A 20483-nucleotide genomic window follows, 5' to 3' on the forward strand; every position below is an offset into this window, starting at 1 on the left:
TACCTGCCTCCCCTCCACTCTAACCACTAGGCTACCTGCCCCCCCTACACTCTAACCACTAGGCTACCTGCCGCCCTCCACTCTAACCACTAGGCTACCTGCCACCCTCCACTCTAACCACTAGGCTACCCTGCCTCCCCTCCACTCTAACCACTAGGCTACCCTGCCGCCCCTCCACCCTAACCACTAGGCTACCTGCCTCCTCTACACTCTAACCACTAGGCTACCTGCCTCCCCTACCCTCTAACCACTAGGCTACCTGCCGCCCCTACACTCTAACCACTAGGCTACCTGCCTCCTCTACACTCTAACCACTAGGCTACCTGCCTCCCCTCCACTCTAACCACTAGGCTACCTGCCTCCCCTCCACTCTAACCACTAGGCTACCTGCCTCCTCTACACTCTAACCAGTAGGCTACCTGCCTCCCCTACCCTCTAACCACTAGGCTACCTGCCGCCCCTACACTCTAACCACTAGGCTACCTGCCTCCTCTACACTCTAACCACTAGGCTACCTGCCGCCCCTCCACTCTAACCACTAGGCTACCTGTCCCCCCTATACTCTAACCACTAGGCTACCTGCCTCCCTCCACTCTAACCACTAGGCTACCTGCATCCCCCTCCACTCTAACCACTAGGCTACCTGCCTCCCTCCACTCTAACCACTAGGCTACCTGCCGCCCCCTCCACTCTAACCACTAGGCTACCTGCCTCCTCTACACTCTAACCACTAGGCTACCTGCCTCCCCTCCACTCTAACCACTAGGCTACCTGCCTCCCCTCCACTCTAACCACTAGGCTACCTGCCTCCCCTACACTCTAACTTCTAGGCTACCTGCCGCCCCTACACTCTAACCACTAGGCTACCTGCCGCCCCTACACTCTAACCACTAGGCTACCCTGCCTCCCCTACACTCTAACCACTAGGCTACCCTGCCTCCCCTCCACTCTAACCACTAGGCTACCTGCCTCCCCTCCACTCTAACCACTAGGCTACCTGCCACCCCTACACTCTAACCACTAGGCTACCTGCCGCCCCTTCACTCTAACCACTAGGCTACCTGCCACCCCTACACTCTAACCACTAGGCTACCTGCCGCCCTACACTCTAACCACTAGGCTACCTGCCTCCACTACCCTGTAACCACTAGGCTACCTGCCCCCTCTACACTCTAACCACTAGGCTACCTGCCGCCCCTACACTCTAACCACTAGGCTACCTGCCGCCCCTACACTCTAACCACTAGGCTACCTGCCTCCTCCACTCTAACCACTAGGCTACGCTGCCGCCCTACACTCTAACCACTAGTCTACCTGCCCCCCTACACTCTAACCACTAGGCTACCTGCCTCCCCTCCACTCTAACCACTTGGCTACCTGCCTCCCCTCCACTCTAACCACTAGGCTACCTGCCCCCCCTACACTCTAACCACTAGGCTACCTGCCGCCCCTACACTCTAACCACTAGGCTACCTGCCCCCCTACACTCTAACCACTAGGCTACCTGCCGCCCCTACACTCTAACCACTAGTCTACCTGCCGCCGCTACACTCTAACCACTAGGCTACCTGCCTCCTCTACACTCTAACCAGTAGGCTACCTGCCTCCCCTACCCTCTAACCACTAGGCTACCTGCCGCCCCTACACTCTAACCACTAGGCTACCTGCCTCCTCTACACTCTAACCACTAGGCTACCTGCCGCCCTCCACTCTAACCACTAGGCTACCTGTCCCCCCTATACTCTAACCACTAGGCTACCTGCCTCCCCTCCACTCTAACCACTAGGCTACCTGCATCCCCTCCACTCTAACCACTAGGCTACCTGCCTCCCCTCCACTCTAACCACTAGGCTACCTGCCGCCCCTCCACTCTAACCACTAGGCTACCTGCCTCCTCTACACTCTAACCACTAGGCTACCTGCCTCCCCCCACTCTAACCACTAGGCTACCTGCCTCCCCCCACTTCTAACCACTAGGCTACCTGCCTTCCCTACACTCTAACTTCTAGGCTACCTGCCGCCCCTACACTCTAACCACTAGGCTACCTGCCGCCCCTACACTCTAACCACTAGGCTACCCTGCCTCCCCTACACTCTAACCACTAGGCTACCCTGCCTCCCCTCCACTCTAACCACTAGGCTACCTGCCTCCCCTCCACTCTAACCACTAGGCTACCTGCCACCCCTACACTCTAACCACTAGGCTACCTGCCGCCCCTTCACTCTAACCACTAGGCTACCTGCCACCCCTACACTCTAACCACTAGGCTACCTGCCGCCCCTACACTCTAACCACTAGGCTACCTGCCTCCACTACCCTGTAACCACTAGGCTACCTGCCTCCTCTACACTCTAACCACTAGGGCTACCTGCCGCCCTACACTCTAACCACTAGGCTACCTGCCGCCCCTACACTCTAACCACTAGGCTACCTGCCTCCCTCCACTCTAACCACTAGGCTACGCTGCCGCCCCTACACTCTAACCACTAGTCTACCTGCCCCCCTACACTCTAACCACTAGGCTACCTGCCTCCCCTCCACTCTAACCACTTGGCTACCTGCCTCCCCTCCACTCTAACCACTAGGCTACCTGCCCCCCTACACTCTAACCACTAGGCTACCTGCCGCCCTACACTCTAACCACTAGGCTACCTGCCCCCCCTACACTCTAACCACTAGGCTACCTGCCGCCCCTACACTCTAACCACTAGTCTACCTGCCGCCCCTACACTCTAACCACTAGGCTACCTGCCGCCCCTACACTCTAACCACTAGTCTACCTGCCCCCCTACACTCTAACCACTAGGCTACCTGCCTCCCCTCCACTTCTAACCACTAGGCTACCTGCCTCCCCTCCACTCTAACCACTAGGCTACCTGCCACCCCTACACTCTAACCACTAGGCTACCTGCCGCCCTTCACTCTAACCACTAGGCTACCTGCCACCCCTACACTCTAACCACTAGGCTACCTGCCGCCCCTCCACTCTAACCACTAGGCTACCTGCCACCCTCCACTCTAACCACTAGGCTACCCTGCCTCCCTCCACTCTAACCACTAGGCTACCCTGCCGCCCCTCCACCCTAACCACTAGGCTACCTGCCTCCTCTACACTCTAACCACTAGGCTACCTGCCTCCCCTACCCTCTAACCACTAGGCTACCTGCCGCCCCCTACACTCTAACCACTAGGCTACCTGCCTCCTCTACACTCTAACCACTAGGCTACCTGCCTCCCCTCCACTCTAACCACTAGGCTACCTGCCTCCCTCCACTCTAACCACTAGGCTACCTGCCTCCTCTACACTCTAACCAGTAGGCTACCTGCCTCCCCTACCCTCTAACCACTAGGCTACCTGCCGCCCCTACACTCTAACCACTAGGCTACCTGCCTCCTCTACACTCTAACCACTAGGCTACCTGCCGCCCTCCACTCTAACCACTAGGCTACCTGTCCCCCTATACTCTAACCACTAGGCTACCTGCCTCCCCTCCACTCTAACCACTAGGCTACCTGCATCCCTCCACTTCTAACCACTAGGCTACCTGCCTCCCCTCCACTCTAACCACTAGGCTACCTGCCGCCCCTCCACTCTAACCACTAGGCTACCTGCCTCCTCTACACTCTAACCACTAGGCTACCTGCCTCCCCTCCACTCTAACCACTAGGCTACCTGCCTCCCTCCACTCTAACCACTAGGCTACCTGCCTCCCCTACACTGTAACTTCTAGGCTACCTGCCGCCCCTACACTCTAACCACTAGGCTACCTGCCGCCCCCTACACTCTAACCACTAGGCTACCCTGCCTCCCCTACACTCTAACCACTAGGCTACCCTGCCTCCCTCCACTCTAACCACTAGGCTACCTGCCTCCCTCCACTCTAACCACTAGGCTACCTGCCACCCCTACAATCTAACCACTAGGCTACCTGCCGCCCTTCACTCTAACCACTAGGCTACCTGCCACCCCCTACACTCTAACCACTAGGCTACCTGCCGCCCCTACACTCTAACCACTAGGCTACCTGCCGCCCCTACACTCTAACCACTAGGCTACCTGCCTCCCCTCCACTCTAACCACTAGGCTACGCTGCCGCCCTACACTCTAACCACTAGTCTACCTGCCCCCCCTACACTCTAACCACTAGGCTACCTGCCTCCCCTCCACTCTAACCACTTGGCTACCTGCCTCCCCTCCACTCTAACCACTAGGCTACCTGCCCCCCTACACTCTAACCACTAGGCTACCTGCCGCCCCCCTACACTCTAACCACTAGGCTACCTGCCCCCCCTACACTCTAACCACTAGGCTACCTGCCGCCCCTACACTCTAACCACTAGTCTACCTGCCGCCGCTACACTCTAACCACTAGGCTACCTGCCGCCCCTACACTCTAACCACTAGTCTACCTGCCCCCCTACACTCTAACCACTAGGCTACCTGCCGCCCCTACACTCTAACCACTAGTCTACCTGCCGCCCCTACACTCTAACCACTAGGCTACCTGCCGCCCCTACACTCTAACCACTAGGCTACCTGCCTCCTCTACACTCTAACCAGTAGGCTACCTGCCGCCCCTTACACTCTAACCACTAGGCTACCTGCCGCCCCTACACTCTAACCACTAGGCTACCTGCCGCCCTACACTCTAACCACTAGGCTACCTGCCTCCCCTCCACTCTAACCACTAGGCTACCTGCCGCCCCTACACTCTAACCACTAGGCTACCTGCCTCCCTACACTCTAACCACTAGGCTACCTGCCTCCCTACACTCTAACCACTAGGCTACCCTGCCTCCCCTACACTCTAACCACTAGGCTACCTGCCGCCCCTACACTCTAACCACTAGACTACCTGCCTCCTCTACACTCTAACCACTAGGCTACCTGCCACCCCTACACTCTAACCACTAGGCTACCTGCCCCCCCTCCACTCTAACCACTAGGCTACCTGCCGCCCCTCCACTCTAACCACTAGGCTACCTGCCGCCCCTACACTCTAACCACTAGGCTACCTGCCGCCCCTACACTCTAACCACTAGGCTACCTGCCCCCTACACTCTAACCACTAGGCTACCTGCCGCCCCTACACTCTAACCACTAGACTACCTGCCGCCCCTACACTCTAACCACTAGGCTACCTGCCTCCCCTCCACTCTAACCACTAGGCTACCTGCCGCCCCAACACTCTAACCACTAGGCTACCTGCCGCCCCTACACTCTAACCACTAGGCTACCTGCCTCCTCTACACTCTAACCATTAGGCTACCTGCCGCCCCTACACTCTAACCACTAGGCTACGCTGCCGCCCCTCCACTCTAACCACTAGTCTACCTGCCCCCCCTACACTCTAACCACTAGGCTACCTGCCTCCCCTCCACTCTAACCACTAGGCTACCTGCCTCCTCTCCACTCTAACCACTAGGCTACCCTGCCTCCCCTCCACTCTAACCACTAGGCTACCTGCCTCCCTCCACTTCTAACCACTAGGCTACCTGCCTCCCCTCCACTCTAACCACTAGGCTACCTGCCTCCCCTCCACTCTAACCACTAGGCTACCTGCCTCCCCTACACTCTAACTTCTAGGCTACCTGCCGCCCCTACACTCTAACCACTAGGCTACCTGCCGCCCCTACACTCTAACCACTAGGCTACCCTGCCTCCCCTACACTCTAACCACTAGGCTACCCTGCCTCCCTCCACTCTAACCACTAGGCTACCTGCCTCCCTCCACTCTAACCACTAGGCTACCTGCCACCCCTACACTCTAACCACTAGGCTACCTGCCGCCCCTTCACTCTAACCACTAGGCTACCTGCCACCCCTACACTCTAACCACTAGGCTACCTGCCGCCCCTCCACTCTAACCACTAGGCTACCTGCCACCCCCTCCACTCTAACCACTAGGCTACCCTGCCTCCTCCACTCTAACCACTAGGCTACCCTGCCGCCCCTCCACCCTAACCACTAGGCTACCTGCCTCCTCTACACTCTAACCACTAGGCTACCTGCCTCCCCTACCCTCTAACCACTAGGCTACCTGCCGCCCCTACACTCTAACCACTAGGCTACCTGCCTCCTCTACACTCCAACCACTAGGCTACCTGCCTCCCCTCCACTCTAACCACTAGGCTACCTGCCTCCCCTCCACTCTAACCACTAGGGCTACCTGCCTCCTCTACACTCTAACCACTAGGCTACCTGCCTCCCCTACCCTCTAACCACTAGGCTACCTGCCGCCCCTACACTCTAACCACTAGGCTACCTGCCTCCTCTACACTCTAACCACTAGGCTACCTGCCTCCCCTCCACTCTAACCACTAGGCTACCTGCCGCCCTCCACTCTAACCACTAGGCTACCTGCCTCCTCTACACTCTAACCACTAGGCTACCTGCCTCCCCTCCACTCTAACCACTAGGCTACCTGCCTCCCCTCCACTCTAACCACTAGGCTACCTGCCTCCCCTACACTCTAACTTCTAGGCTACCTGCCGCCCCTACACTCTAACCACTAGGCTACCTGCCGCCCCTACACTCTAACCACTAAGCTACCCTGCCTCCCCTACACTCTAACCACTAGGCTACCCTGCCTCCCCTCCACTCTAACCACTAGGCTACCTGCTCCCCTCCACTCTAACCACTAGGCTACCTGCCACCCCTACACTCTAACCACTAGGCTACCTGCCGCCCTTCACTCTAACCACTAGGCTACCTGCCACCCCTACACTCTAACCACTAGGCTACCTGCCGCCCCTCCACTCTAACCACTAGGCTACCTGCCACCCCTCCACTCTAACCACTAGGCTACCCTGCCTCCCCTCCACTCTAACCACTAGGCTACCCTGCCGCCCCTCCACCCTAACCACTAGGCTACCTGCCTCCTCTACACTCTAACCACTAGGCTACCTGCCTCCCCTACCCTCTAACCACTAGGCTACCTGCCGCCCCTACACTCTAACCACTAGGCTACCTGCCTCCTCTACACTCTAACCACTAGGCTACCTGCCTCCCCTCCACTCTAACCACTAGGCTACCTGCCTCCCCTCCACTCTAACCACTAGGCTACCTGCCTCCTCTACACTCTAACCACTAGGCTACCTGCCTCCCCTACCCTCTAACCACTAGGCTACCTGCCGCCCCTACACTCTAACCACTAGGCTACCTGCCTCCTCTACACTCTAACCACTAGGCTACCTGCCTCCCCTCCACTCTAACCACTAGGCTACCTGCCGCCCCTCCACTCTAACCACTAGGCTACCTGCCTCCTCTACACTCTAACCACTAGGCTACCTGCCTCCTCTACACTCTAACCACTAGGCTACCTGCCCCCCCACCACTCTAACCACTAGGCTACCTGCCTCCTCTACACTCTATCCACTAGGCTACCCGCCCCCTACACTCTAACCACTAGTCTACCTGCCCCCCTACACTCTAACCACTAGGCTACCTGCCGCCCCTACACTCTAACCACTAGGCTACCTGCCGCCCTACACTCTAACCACTAGGCTACCTGCCGCCCCACACTCTAACCACTAGACTACCTGCCTCCTCTACACTCTAACCACTAGGCTACCTGCCACCCCTACACTCTAACCACTAGGCTACCTGCCCCCCTCCACTCTAACCACTAGGCTACCTGCCGCCCCTCCACTCTAACCACTAGGCTACCTGCCGCCCCTACACTCTAACCACTAGGCTACCTGCCGCCCCCTACACTCTAACCACTAGGCTACCTGCCCCCTACACTCTAACCACTAGGCTACCTGCCGCCCCTACACTCTAACCACTAGACTACCTGCCGCCCCTACACTCTAACCACTAGGCTACCTGCCTCCCTCCACTCTAACCACTAGGCTACCTGCCGCCCCAACACTCTAACCACTAGGCTACCTGCCGCCCTACACTCTAACCACTAGGCTACCTGCCTCCACTACCCTGTAACCACTAGGCTACCTGCCTCCTCTACACTCTAACCACTAGGCTACCTGCCGCCCCTACACTCTAACCACTAGGCTACCTGCCGCCCCTACACTCTAACCACTAGGCTACCTGCCTCCCCTCCACTCTAACCACTAGGCTACGCTGCCGCCCCTACACTCTAACCACTAGTCTACCTGCCCCCCTACACTCTAACCACTAGGCTACCTGCCTCCCTCCACTCTAACCACTTGGCTACCTGCCTCCCCTCCACTCTAACCACTAGGCTACCTGCCCCCCTACACTCTAACCACTAGGCTACCTGCCGCCCCTACACTCTAACCACTAGGCTACCTGCCCCCCCTACACTCTAACCACTAGTCTACCTGCCGCCCCTACACTCTAACCACTAGTCTACCTGCCGCCGCTACACTCTAACCACTAGGCTACCTGCCGCCCCTACACTCTAACCACTAGTCTACCTGCCCCCCTACACTCTAACCACTAGGCTACCTGCCTCCCCTCCACTCTAACCACTAGGCTACCTGCCTCCCCTCCACTCTAACCACTAGGCTACCTGCCACCCCTACACTCTAACCACTAGGCTACCTGCCGCCCCTTCACTCTAACCACTAGGCTACCTGCCACCCCTACACTCTAACCACTAGGCTACCTGCCGCCCCTCCACTCTAACCACTAGGCTACCTGCCACCCCTCCACTCTAACCACTAGGCTACCCTGCCTCCCCTCCACTCTAACCACTAGGCTACCCTGCCGCCCCTCCACCCTAACCACTAGGCTACCTGCCTCCTCTACACTCTAACCACTAGGCTACCTGCCTCCCCTACCCTCTAACCACTAGGCTACCTGCCGCCCCTACACTCTAACCACTAGGCTACCTGCCTCCTCTACACTCTAACCACTAGGCTACCTGCCTCCCTCCACTCTAACCACTAGGCTACCTGCCTCCCTCCACTTCTAACCACTAGGCTACCTGCCTCCTCTACACTCTAACCAGTAGGCTACCTGCCTCCCTACCCTCTAACCACTAGGCTACCTGCCGCCCCTACACTCTAACCACTAGGCTACCTGCCTCCTCTACACTCTAACCACTAGGCTACCTGCCGCCCCTCCACTCTAACCACTAGGCTACCTGTTCCCCTATACTCTAACCACTAGGCTACCTGCCTCCCTCCACTCTAACCACTAGGCTACCTGCATCCCCTCCACTCTAACCACTAGGCTACCTGCCTCCCCTCCACTCTAACCACTAGGCTACCTGCCGCCCCTCCACTCTAACCACTAGGCTACCTGCCTCCTCTACACTCTAACCACTAGGCTACCTGCCTCCCCTCCACTCTAACCACTAGGCTACCTGCCTCCCCTCCACTCTAACCACTAGGCTACCTGCCTCCCCTACACTGTAACTTCTAGGCTACCTGCCGCCCCTACACTCTAACCACTAGGCTACCTGCCGCCCCTACACTCTAACCACTAGGCTACCCTGCCTCCCCTACACTCTAACCACTAGGCTACCCTGCCCCCCTCCACTCTAACCACTAGGCTACCTGCCTCCCTCCACTCTAACCACTAGGCTACCTGCCACCCCTACAATCTAACCACTAGGCTACCTGCCGCCCCTTCACTCTAACCACTAGGCTACCTGCCACCCCTACACTCTAACCACTAGGCTACCTGCCGCCCCTACACTCTAACCACTAGGCTACCTGCCGCCCCTACACTCTAACCACTAGGCTACCTGCCTCCCCTCCACTCTAACCACTAGGCTACGCTGCCGCCCCTACACTCTAACCACTAGTCTACCTGCCCCCCTACACTCTAACCACTAGGCTACCTGCCTCCCCTCCACTCTAACCACTTGGCTACCTGCCTCCCTCCACTCTAACCACTAGGCTACCTGCCCCCCTACACTCTAACCACTAGGCTACCTGCCGCCCTACACTCTAACCACTAGGCTACCTGCCCCCCTACACTCTAACCACTAGGCTACCTGCCGCCCCTACACTCTAACCACTAGTCTACCTGCCGCCGCTACACTCTAACCACTAGGCTACCTGCCGCCCCTACACTCTAACCACTAGTCTACCTGCCCCCCCTACACTCTAACCACTAGGCTACCTGCCGCCCCTACACTCTAACCACTAGTCTACCTGCCGCCCCTACACTCTAACCACTAGGCTACCTGCCGCCCCTACACTCTAACCACTAGGCTACCTGCCTCCTCTACACTCTAACCAGTAGGCTACCTGCCGCCCCTACACTCTAACCACTAGGCTACCTGCCGCCCCTACACTCTAACCACTAGGCTACCTGCCGCCCCTACACTCTAACCACTAGGCTACCTGCCTCCCCTCCACTCTAACCACTAGGCTACCTGCCGCCCCTACACTCTAACCACTAGGCTACCTGCCTCCCCTACACTCTAACCACTAGGCTACCTGCCTCCCCTACACTCTAACCACTAGGCTACCCTGCCTCCCCTACACTCTAACCACTAGGCTACCTGCCGCCCCTACACTCTAACCACTAGACTACCTGCCTCCTCTACACTCTAACCACTAGGCTACCTGCCGCCCCTACACTCTAACCACTAGGCTACCTGCCCCCCTCCACTCTAACCACTAGGCTACCTGCCGCCCCTCCACTCTAACCACTAGGCTACCTGCCGCCCCTACACTCTAACCACTAGGCTACCTGCCGCCCCTACACTCTAACCACTAGGCTACCTGCCCCCCTACACTCTAACCACTAGGCTACCTGCCGCCCCCACACTCTAACCACTAGACTACCTGCCGCCCCTACACTCTAACCACTAGGCTACCTGCCTCCTCCACTCTAACCACTAGGCTACCTGCCGCCCCAACACTCTAACCACTAGGCTACCTGCCGCCCTACACTCTAACCACTAGGCTACCTGCCTCCTCTACACTCTAACCATTAGGCTACCTGCCGCCCCCTACACTCTAACCACTAGGCTACGCTGCCGCCCCTCCACTCTAACCACTAGTCTACCTGCCCCCCTACACTTCTAACCACTAGGCTACCTGCCTCCCCTCCACTCTAACCACTAGGCTACCTGCCTCCTCTCCACTCTAACCACTAGGCTACCCTGCCTCCCCTCCACTCTAACCACTAGGCTACCTGCCTCCCCTCCACTCTAACCACTAGGCTACCTGCCTCCCCTCCACTTCTAACCACTAGGCTACCTGCCTCCCTCCACTTCTAACCACTAGGCTACCTGCCTCCCTACACTCTAACTTCTAGGCTACCTGCCGCCCCTACACTCTAACCACTAGGCTACCTGCCGCCCCTACACTCTAACCACTAGGCTACCCTGCCTCCCCTACACTCTAACCACTAGGCTACCCTGCCTCCCCTCCACTCTAACCACTAGGCTACCTGCCTCCCCTCCACTCTAACCACTAGGCTACCTGCCACCCCTACACTCTAACCACTAGGCTACCTGCCGCCCCTTCACTCTAACCACTAGGCTACCTGCCACCCCTACACTCTAACCACTAGGCTACCTGCCGCCCCTCCACTCTAACCACTAGGCTACCTGCCACCCCTCCACTCTAACCACTAGGCTACCCTGCCTCCCCTCCACTCTAACCACTAGGCTACCCTGCCGCCCCTCCACCCTAACCACTAGGCTACCTGCCTCCTCTACACTCTAACCACTAGGCTACCTGCCTCCCTACCCTCTAACCACTAGGCTACCTGCCGCCCCTACACTCTAACCACTAGGCTACCTGCCTCCTCTACACTCTAACCACTAGGCTACCTGCCTCCCCTCCACTCTAACCACTAGGCTACCTGCCTCCCTCCACTCTAACCACTAGGCTACCTGCCGCCTCTACACTCTAACCACTAGGCTACCTGCCTCCCTACCCTCTAACCACTAGGCTACCTGCCGCCCCTACACTCTAACCACTAGGCTACCTGCCTCCTCTACACTCTAACCACTAGGCTACCTGCCTCCCTCCACTCTAACCACTAGGCTACCTGCCGCCCCCTCCACTTCTAACCACTAGGCTACCTGCCTCCTCTACACTCTAACCACTAGGCTACCTGCCTCCCTCCACTCTAACCACTAGGCTACCTGCCTCCCTCCACTCTAACCACTAGGCTACCTGCCTCCCTACACTCTAACTTCTAGGCTACCTGCCGCCCCTACACTCTAACCACTAGGCTACCTGCCGCCCCTACACTCTAACCACTAAGCTACCCTGCCTCCCCTACACTCTAACCACTAGGCTACCCTGCCTCCCCTCCACTCTAACCACTAGGCTACCTGCCTCCCCTCCACTCTAACCACTAGGCTACCTGCCACCCCCACACTCTAACCACTAGGCTACCTGCCGCCCCTTCACTCTAACCACTAGGCTACCTGCCACCCCTACACTCTAACCACTAGGCTACCTGCCGCCCTCCACTTCTAACCACTAGGCTACCTGCCACCCCTCCACTCTAACCACTAGGCTACCCTGCCGCCCCTCCACTCTAACCACTAGGCTACCCTGCCGCCCCTCCACCCTAACCACTAGGCTACCTGCCTCCTCTACACTCTAACCACTAGGCTACCTGCCCCCCCCTACACTCTAACCACTAGGCTACCTGCCGCCCCTACACTCTAACCACTAGGCTACCTGCCTCCTCTACACTCTAACCACTAGGCTACCTGCCTCCCTCCACTTCTAACCACTAGGCTACCTGCCTCCCCTCCACTCTAACCACTAGGCTACCTGCCTCCTCTACACTCTAACCACTAGGCTACCTGCCTCCCCTACCCTCTAACCACTAGGCTACCTGCCGCCCCTACACTCTAACCACTAGGCTACCTGCCTCCTCTACACTCTAACCACTAGGCTACCTGCCTCCCCTCCACTCTAACCACTAGGCTACCTGCCTCCCCTCCACTCTAACCACTAGGCTACCTGCCTCCTCTACACTCTAACCACTAGGCTACCTGCCTCCCCTACACTCTAACCACTAGGCTACCTGCCCCCACCACTCTAACCACTAGGGCTACCTGCCTCCTCTACACTCTATCCACTAGGCTACCTGCCCCCTACACTCTAACCACTAGTCTACCTGCCCCCTACACTCTAACCACTAGGCTACCTGCCGCCCCTACACTCTAACCACTAGGCTACCTGCCGCCCCTACACTCTAACCACTAGGCTACCTGCCGCCCTACACTCTAACCACTAGACTACCTGCCTCCCCTACACTCTAACCACTAGGCTACCTGCCACCCCTACACTCTAACCACTAGGCTACCTGCCCCCTCCACTCTAACCACTAGGCTACCTGCCGCCCTACACTCTAACCACTAGGCTACCTGCCGCCCCCTACACTCTAACCACTAGGCTACCTGCCGCCCCTACACTCTAACCACTAGGCTACCTGCCCCCCTACACTCTAACCACTAGGCTACCTGCCGCCCCTACACTCTAACCACTAGACTACCTGCCGCCCCTACACTCTAACCACTAGGCTACCTGCCTCCCTCCACTCTAACCACTAGGCTACCTGCCGCCCCAAACACTTCTAACCACTAGGCTACCTGCCGCCCCTACACTCTAACCACTAGGCTACCTGCCGCCCCTACACTCTAACCACTAGGCTACCTGCCTCCTCTACACTCTAACCATTAGGCTACCTGCCGCCCCTACACTCTAACCACTAGGCTACGCTGCCGCCCCTCCACTCTAACCACTAGTCTACCTGCCCCCCCTACACTCTAACCACTAGGCTACCTGCCTCCCCTCCACTCTAACCACTAGGCTACCTGCCTCCTCTCCACTCTAACCACTAGGCTACCCTGCCTCCCCTCCACTCTAACCACTAGGCTACCTGCCTCCCCTCCACTCTAACCACTAGGCTACCTGCCTCCCCTCCACTCTAACCACTAGGCTACCTGCCTCCCCTCCACTCTAACCACTAGGCTACCTGCCTCCCCTACACTCTAACTTCTAGGCTACCTGCCGCCCCTACACTCTAACCACTAGGCTACCTGCCGCCCCTACACTCTAACCACTAGGCTACCCTGCCTCCCCTACACTCTAACCACTAGGCTACCCTGCCGCCCTCCACTCTAACCACTAGGCTACCTGCCTCCCTCCACTCTAACCACTAGGCTACCTGCCACCCCTACACTCTAACCACTAGGCTACCTGCCGCCCCTTCACTCTAACCACTAGGCTACCTGCCACCCCTACACTCTAACCACTAGGCTACCTGCCGCCCCTCCACTCTAACCACTAGGCTACCTGCCACCCCTCCACTCTAACCACTAGGCTACCCTGCCTCCCTCCACTCTAACCACTAGGCTACCCTGCCGCCCCTCCACCCTAACCACTAGGCTACCTGCCTCCTCTACACTCTAACCACTAGGCTACCTGCCTCCCCTACCCTCTAACCACTAGGCTACCTGCCGCCCCTACACTCTAACCACTAGGCTACCTGCCTCCTCTACACTCTAACCACTAGGCTACCTTCCTCCCCTCCACTCTAACCACTAGGCTACCTGCCTCCCCTCCACTCTAACCACTAGGCTACCTGCCTCCTCTACACTCTAACCACTAGGCTACCTGCCTCCCCTACCCTGTAACCACTAGGCTACCTGTTGCCCCTACACTCTAACCACTAGGCTACCTGCCTCCTCTACACTCTAACCACTAGGCTACCTGCCTCCCCTCCACTCTAACCACTAGGCTACCCTGCCGCCCCTCCACCCTAACCACTAGGCTACCTGCCTCCTCTACACTCTAACCACTAGGCTACCTGCCTCCCCTACCCTCTAACCACTAGGCTACCTGCCGCCCCTACACTCTAACCACTAGGCTACCTGCCTCCTCTACACTCTAACCACTAGGCTACCTGCCTCCTCTACACTCTAACCACTAGGCTACCTGCCTCCCTCCACTCTAACCACTAGGCTACCCTGCCTCCCTCCACTCTAACCACTAGGCTACCCGCCTCCTCTACACTCTAACCACTAGGCTACCTGCCTCCCCTACCCTGTAACCACTAGGCTACCTGCCTCCCCTCCACTCTAACCACTAGGCTACCTGCCTCCCTACACTCTAACTTCTAGGCTACCTGCCGCCCCTACACTCTAACCACTAGGCTACCTGCCGCCCCTACACTCTAACCACTAGGCTACCCTGCCTCCCCTACACTCTAACCACTAGGCTACCCTGCCTCCCTCCACTCTAACCACTAGGCTACCTGCCTCCCTCCACTCTAACCACTAGGCTACCTGCCACCCCTACACTCTAACCACTAGGCTACCTGCCGCCCCTTCACTCTAACCACTAGGCTACCTGCCACCCCTACACTCTAACCACTAGGCTACCTGCCGCCCTCCACTCTAACCACTAGGCTACCTGCCACCCCTCCACTCTAACCACTAGGCTACCCTGCCTCCCTCCACTCTAACCACTAGGCTACCCTGCCGCCCCTCCACCCTAACCACTAGGCTACCTGCCTCCTCTACACTCTAACCACTAGGCTACCTGCCTCCCCTACCCTCTAACCACTAGGCTACCTGCCGCCCCTACACTCTAACCACTAGGCTACCTGCCTCCTCTACACTCTAACCACTAGGCTACCTGCCTCCCCTCCACTCTAACCACTAGGCTACCTGCCGCCCCTCCACTCTAACCACTAGGCTACCTGCCGCCACTACACTCTAACCACTAGGCTACCTGCCTCCCCTACCACTGTAACCACTAGGCTACCTGTTGCCCCTACACTCTAACCACTAGGCTACCTGCCTCCTCTACACTCTAACCACTAGGCTACCTGCCTCCCCTCCACTCTAACCACTAGGCTACCTGCCGCCCCTACACTCTAACCACCAGGCTACCTGCCCCCCTACACTCTAACCACTAGGCTACCTGCCTCCCTACACTCTAACCACTAGGCTACCTGCCTCCCCTACACTCTAACCACTAGGCTACCTGCCTCCTCCACTCTAACCACTAGGCTACCTGCCTCCTCTACACTCTAACCACTAGGCTACCTGCCTCCCTCCACTCTAACCACTAGGCTACCTGCCCCCCTCCACTCTAACCACTAGGCTACCTGCCTCCTCTACACTCTAACCACTAGGCTACCTGCCTCCCCTACCCTCTAACCACTAGGCTACCTGCCGCCCTACACTCTAACCACTAGGCTACCTGCCTCCTCTACACTCTAACCACTAGGCTACCTGCCTCCCCTCCACTCTAACCACTAGGCTACCTGCCGCCCCTACACTCTAACCACCAGGCTACCTGCCCCCCCTACACTCTAACCACTAGGCTACCTGCCTCCCCTACACTCTAACCACTAGGCTACCTGCCTCCTCCACTCTAACCACTAGGCTACCTGCCGCCCCTACACTCTAACCACCAGGCTACGCTGCCCCCCTACACTCTAACCACTAGGCTACCTGCCCCCCTACACTCTAACCACTAGGCTACCTGCCTCCTCTACACTCTAACCACTAGGCTACCTGCCGCCCCTCCACTCTAACCACTAGGCTACCTGCCTCCTCTACACTGTAACCACTAGGCTACCTGCCGCCCCTACACTCTAACCACTAGGCTACCTGCCGCCCCTCCACTCTAACCACTAGGCTACCTGCCGCCCCTCCACTCTAACCACTAGGCTACCTGCCTCCTCTACACTCTAACCACTAGGCTACCTGCCTCCCCTCCACCCTAACCACTAGGCTACCTGCCTCCTCTACACTCTAACCACTAGGCTACCTGCCGCCCCTCCACTCTAACCACTAGGCTACCTTCCTCCTCTACACTCTAACCACTAGGCTACCTGCCTCCCCTACACTCTAACCACTAGGCTACCTGCCGCCCCTACACTCTAACCACTAGGCTACCTGCCTCCCCTCCACTCTAACCACTAGGCTACCTGCCGCCCCTACACTCTAACCACTAGGCTACCTGCCTCCCCTCCACTCTAACCACTAGGCTACCTGCCTCCCCTCCACTCTAACCACTAGGCTACCTGCCGCCCCTACACTCTAACCACTAGGCTACCTGCCGCCCCTACACTCTAACCACTAGGCTACCTGCCTCCCCTACACTCTAACCACTAGGCTACCTGCCTCCTCTACACTCTAACCACTAGGCTACCTGCCGCCCCTCCACTCTAACCACTAGGCTACCTGCCTCCTCTACACTCTAACCACTAGGCTACCTGCCTCCCCTACACTCTAACCACTAGGCTACCTGCCGCCCCTACACTCTAACCACTAGGCTACCTGCCTCCCTACACTCTAACCACTAGGCTACCTGCCCCCCTACACTCTAACCACTAGGCTACCTGCCTCCCCTCCACTCTAACCACTAGGCTACCTGCCCCCCTCCACTCTAACCACTAGGCTACCTGCCGCCCCTACACTCTAACCACTAGGCTACCTGCCACCCCCTCCACTCTAACCACTAGGCTACCTGCCCCCCCTCCACTCTAACCACTAGGCTACCTGCCTCCCTCCACTCTAACCACTAGGCTACCTGCCTCCCCTCCACTCTAACCACTAGGCTACCTGCCACCCCTACACTCTAACCACTAGGCTACCTGCCGCCCCTACACTCTAACCACTAGGCTACCTGCCTCCTCTACACTCTAACCACTAGGTTACCTGCCTCCCCTCCACTCTAACCACTAGGCTACCTGCCGCCCCTACACTCTAACCACTAGGCTACCTGCCTCCTCTACACTCTAACCACTAGGCTACCTGCCGCCCCTCCACTCTAACCACTAGGCTACCTGCCGCCCCTACACTCTAACCACTAGGCTACCTGCCGCCCCTACACTCTAACCACTAGGCTACCTGCCACCCCTCCACTCTAACCACTAGTCTACCTGCCCCCTCCACTCTAACCACTAGGCTACCTGCCTCCCCTCCACTCTAACCACTAGGCTACCTGCCTCCCTCCACTCTAACCACTAGGCTACCTGCCACCCCTACACTCTAACCACTAGGCTACCTGCCGCCCCTACACTCTAACCACTAGGCTACCTGCCTCCTCTACACTCTAACCACTAGGTTACCTGCCTCCCCTCCACTCTAACCACTAGGCTACCTGCCGCCCCTACACTCTAACCACTAGGCTACCTGCCTCCTCTACACTCTAACCACTAGTCTACCTGCCCCCCCTCCACTCTAACCACTAGGCTACCTGCCGCCCCTACACTCTAACCACTAGGCTACCTGCCGCCCCTACACTCTAACCACTAGGCTACCTGCCTCCTCTACACTCTAACCACTAGGCTACCTGCCTCCCCTCCACTCTAACCACTAGGCTACCTGCCCCCCCTACACTCTAACCACTAGGCTACCTGCCGCCCCTACACTCTAACCACTAGGCTACCTGCCTCCCCTCCACTCTAACCACTAGGCTACCTGCCTCCTCTACACTCTAACCACTAGGCTACCTGCCGCCCCTACACTCTAACCACTAGGCTACCTGCCTCCCCTACACTCTAACCACTAGGCTACCTGCCTCCCCTACTCTCTAACCACTAGGCTACCCTGCCACCCCTACACTCTAACCACTAGGCTACCTGCCACCCCTACACTCTAACCACTAGGCTACCCTGCCACCCCTCCACTCTAACCACTAGGTTACCTGCCTCCCCTCCACTCTAACCACTAGACTACCTGCCTCCCCTACACTCTAACCACTAGGCTACCTGCCTCCCCGCCCCAATATGTCCAAAGCAGAGAAAGAATCTCATACGGAACTGAAATGATTCCAGTATCATTATAAAACCCTGGAGGGCCCAACAGTGATACTAAATGCAAACAGACTATAAAAATGAAAATTAGTGATGATGAATTTATCAAAAGACTTCCAAAAGAACCCCTTTACTAATCAACTCAAGCCTCTGATTCATGATCAATTGAATTGATCAATTTGTTAAAATGTTTGAATGAAGGGGAAATTACAATGAGTTTATCAGGGTTCCACACCTCACCCCTTTCTCCCCTTTCTCCCTCCACCTCACCCCTTTCTCCCCTTTCTCCCTCCACCTCACCCCTTTCTCCCCTTTCTCCCTCCACCTCACCCCTTTCTCCCCTTTCTCCCTCCACCTCACCTCTTCTCTCCCTCCACCTCACCCCTTTCTCCCTCCACCTCACCCCTTTCTCCCCTTTCTCACTCCACCTCACCTCTTCTCTCCCTCCACCTCACCCCTTTCTCCCCTTTCTCCCTCCACCTCACCTCTTCTCTCCCTCCACCTCACCCCTTTCTCCCTTTCTCCCTCCACCTCACCCCTTTCTCCCCTTTCTCCCTCCACCTCACCCCTTTCTCCCCTTTCTCCTCCACCTCACCCCTTTCTCCCCTTTCTCCCTCCACCTCACCTCTTCTCTCCCTCCACCTCACCCCTTTCTCCCCTTTCTCCCTCCACCTCACCCCTTTCTCCCCTTTCTCCCTCCACCTCACCCCTTTCTCCCTCCACCTCACCCCTTTCTCCCCTTTCTCCCTCCACCTCACCTCTTCTCTCCCTCCACCTCACCCCTTTCTCCCCTTTCTCTCTCCACCTCACCCCTTTCTCCCCTTTCTCCCTCCACCTCACCCCTTTCTCCCTCCACCTCACCCCTTTCTCCCTTTCTCCCTCCACCTCACCTCTTCTCTCCCTCCACCTCACCCCTTTCTCCCCGATCTCCCTCCACCTCACCTCTTCTCTCCCTCCACCTCACCCCTTTCTCCCCTTTCTCCCTCCACCTGTCACATATATATAAGAGAGGTACTGGATCTCTAACAGAGAATATCTCTACCGTAGTGAAACCCTGGGCGATCTCCCTCCCCACATCTACTAGAGATATATTGTATTATTTTTAATCTGTGTGTCACGTCCTGACCAGGAGAGGGAGTAATTGTATTAGTTTTGGTCAGGACGTGGCAGAAGGGTTTGTGTTTTGTATGTATTTCTACGTTCTGTCTAGTTTAGTTTTTTCTATGTTTAGGATTGTGGTGTTGGACTCTCAATTGGAGGCAGGTGTTTTCTAGTTGCCCTCCGATTGAGAGTCCTATATAGAGGTGTTTGGTTATTTTGTGGGTCGTTGTCTTAGCACTGCTTTATGTTACTAAACTTGTTCCTGTCGATATATTGTTGTTTTCTCGGTGTTCACATTCTTTATTTAAATAAATATAATGACGGGCATGCAACTCGCTGCGCTTTGGTCCTCTCTCTCCTACGACAGCCGTTACACTGTGGACCATTGATGTCACCAGTCTATATCCTAACATCCCCGATCTCTACCTCCCACCCGATGATCTACCCAGCACCAATATGTATTGTGGACATGGCTGAACTGGTCGTTGTGTCATCGGCAAACGTAAAAAAAAATAATAATAATTTGTGTTGGAGTCGTGCCTGGTCGTGCAGTCATGGGTGAACAGGGAGTACAGGAGGGGACTGAGCACGCGCCCCTGAGGGGTCCCCGTGTTGACGATCAGCGTGTGTTGTTACCTAATCTTACCACCTGGGGGCGGCCCGTCAGGAAGTCCAGGATCCAGTTGC

General features: G+C 57.3%; 1 protein-coding gene across 2 annotated transcripts in view; it reads right to left on the reverse strand.

The window, feature by feature from the left end:
* The window catches only part of tfr2 (transferrin receptor 2), a 99975-nt gene that overhangs the window by 38509 nt on the left and 40983 nt on the right, over positions 1–20483 (reverse strand). The window lies entirely within an intron of this gene.

Source organism: Salmo salar, chromosome ssa07 (assembly GCF_905237065.1).
Source record: "Salmo salar chromosome ssa07, Ssal_v3.1, whole genome shotgun sequence".
Classification (NCBI taxonomy): domain Eukaryota; kingdom Metazoa; phylum Chordata; class Actinopteri; order Salmoniformes; family Salmonidae; genus Salmo; species Salmo salar.